This window comes from Pinus tabuliformis, chromosome J (genome assembly GCF_031772625.1).
Source record: "Pinus tabuliformis cultivar Carrire ecotype Pingquan chromosome J, CPIR1, whole genome shotgun sequence".
Lineage (NCBI taxonomy): Eukaryota > Viridiplantae > Streptophyta > Pinopsida > Pinales > Pinaceae > Pinus > Pinus tabuliformis.
This window is the reverse complement of record NC_142295.1, coordinates 126906012-126908670: the sequence shown is the minus strand read 5'-3', so window position 1 is coordinate 126908670 and position 2659 is coordinate 126906012. Positions and strand designations below refer to the sequence as shown.

The 2659-nt window shown below is 39.1% G+C and overlaps 1 pseudogene; it reads left to right on the top strand.

Annotated features, from left to right (window-relative positions):
* Positions 1-206: 206 nt before the first annotated feature.
* On the top strand, positions 207-2245 carry LOC149225941 (cullin-3A pseudogene; annotated as a pseudogene).
* Positions 2246-2659: the final 414 nt, after the last annotated feature.

Genomic DNA, 2659 nt, shown 5'->3' with positions numbered 1-2659 from the left:
TAATCCTCATCTCAAACATATGGCGAGCTCGTTTCTCTGCTTTGATTGAAAGAGATATCCATGAATCTGTGTAGAGGGCACTGTACATTGCTGACAATGATATTGCTGGTGAAAAGTTTACAGTTGCTGGTCTCATGGTTCTAGAAAGAAATACTTGGAGATTTATAGGTATGAATCTTGGGCGAGGCAATTGTTATGGGCTATGATGCCATGCACTGCAGATGATTCAGGACATTTTGATGTATATGGATAGAATATATGTTACAAACTCCAACAAAACACCTGTCCATGAACTTGGATTAAATCTGTGGAGAGACCATATAGTTCGTGCTGCAAAAATTAAGGATAGGCTATTGAATACTCTTCTTGAACTTGTATGTTGTGAAAGAACTGGAGAAGTCATCAATCGAGGTTTAATGTGTAATATCATTAAAATGCTAACAGAGCTTCATAAAGCCATATCAAAATTGGCAATTGCCATTGCTGTTGAATAAAAGGAAAAAGATGCTACCGCACATCTCTTTCAAGCTCTGCAATAGATTAATCTAGAAACTAAGCAGGCTAGGAAGGAAGATGAATCTATGAATGAGGAAGCATGTAAAGAAAAATTGGAGACTGAACAGGCAAAGGCTGAGATGAAATACCATAGATAGTAGACTGCAATCTGCCTATAAGGATCTTGAGGAAGCTAAAGTTGCGGAAGCTACAGCCATGGAGCAAATTAAAGTTGTATCTTAAACTAGTGCTGCACAAGGTTCTACTTCAGAATCTAGTGGCGGAATTACAATTTCACATCCTGAATTTAGGGTGGAGGATATAAACATGCTTACAGATAAGAAAGTGGTTGTTGTCATGGCCCAAATTGATGCAGTAAAAGCAGGTGAACAAGAAATATTGATGAAGCTAGAAGTGGCATATCGAGAAATTGAAGAGTTGAAGTTAGCAGAAGAGTGAGAATTATGTAAAGCAGATTATCCCTAACATTGGACGATTTTTTAGGAAAAGGAAAAGGGCTAAGTCCTCTTTGAGTTAGGTTCAATCCTATACAAGACGATATTTTTTGAAGGATAAATAAATATGTTTGTACACTCGTCATCGCAGTACCCTGGAACAACGCATCGATTAGCTTGTGCATCTCTCTTAAGGTTTTTGAACTTAAGTAAGACAACCCTTCAAGAATGGTTGCATTTCCAACTGGGACAAGTCATTTTTAGGAGATTTTAGTTGTATGGTGCACCATTGAGCTATCGGCGTCTGTCACAGTTATATCATTTTAAATTTTTCTTCTATTGGTGCACATGAAGAATTCAGGCCTTGTAAGCATGCTTGTGAACGATAAGTATGATGATTTAGGACGCATGTGCAACCTGTTTCGTAGGGTTCCTGCAGGACTTCCTACAATCTGAGATGTAATGACTACCTATTTACTTGAAACAGGGAAATAGTTAGTCACTGACCTAGAGAAACTGAAAGATCCAGTGGAATTTGTGCAATGCCTTCTTGATGAGAAGGACAAGTACGACAAGATTATAAGTGAGGCTTTCAGCAATGATAAAACCTTCTAGAATGCCTTAAATTCATCTTCTGAGTATTTCATCAATTTGAATGCAAGGTCACCCGAGTTTATTTCTTTATTTGTTGATGACAAGCTTCAGAAAGGCCTCAAAGGGGTCAATGAGGAAGATGTTGAAGTGGTTTTGGACAAAGTGATGATGTTGTGGTATTTTCAAGAGAAGGATGTCTTTGAGAAGTACTACAAGCAGCACTTGGCTAAGAGACTTCTATCAGGCAAGACTATTTCAGATGATGCAGAGTGGAGCCTAATTGTAAAATTGAAGACAAAATGTGGTTATCAGTTCACATCAAAATTAGAAGGTATGTTCACAGGTATGAAGATTTTTCGTGACACGATGCAAGGGTTTACTACAATGTTGGCTGCATCCAGTGAAAGCAATGAAGGCCCTACTCTAGCTGTCCAAGTTCTCACGACAGGTTCGTGGCCAACACAAACTGGTGCTAGGTGCAACTTGCCTAAAGAAATCTTGGCAGTATGTGACAAGTTAAGGCATTCCATCTTAGCACTCATACAGGCCGAAGGTTGACATGGCAGACAAACATGGGAACAGCAGACCTAAAAGCAACCTTTGGAAAGGGTCAGAAACATGAACTTAATGTCTCAACTTATCAGATGTGTATTCTTATACTTTTTAATTCAGCAGAGCGCTTGAGTTACAAAGAAATTTAAGTTACAAAGACATTGAAGCCAACTCCAAATTCAAAGAAATTGAAGTTACAAAGACATTGAAGCCAACTCCAAATTCCATGCGCCCCTACATCCACAACACATACAAGTCAAAAAATCGAAGCCAAGCCAATCTAGAGTGTGGCACTGCACTTTTAGCTATGGCGCTGCGGTTCTAGCTGTGGCGCTGCGCTTCTGAAATATAGTCCTACGCGCAGCACTTACACCTAGGCAACAAGACAAATGCTTCTGTTATGGTCAGATTGATCGTTTAAAAGTTGCATGTCAAGGAGAACCGATGGTCTAAAGGTCAAAATGGAATGAGTGCTAGGGAAAAATTTCAGCGAATGGAAAGGGAAATGGTTAAATTTGTTCAGATTTCAGATGCCCAAATGTCACAACAGTAACAAGAAGTTT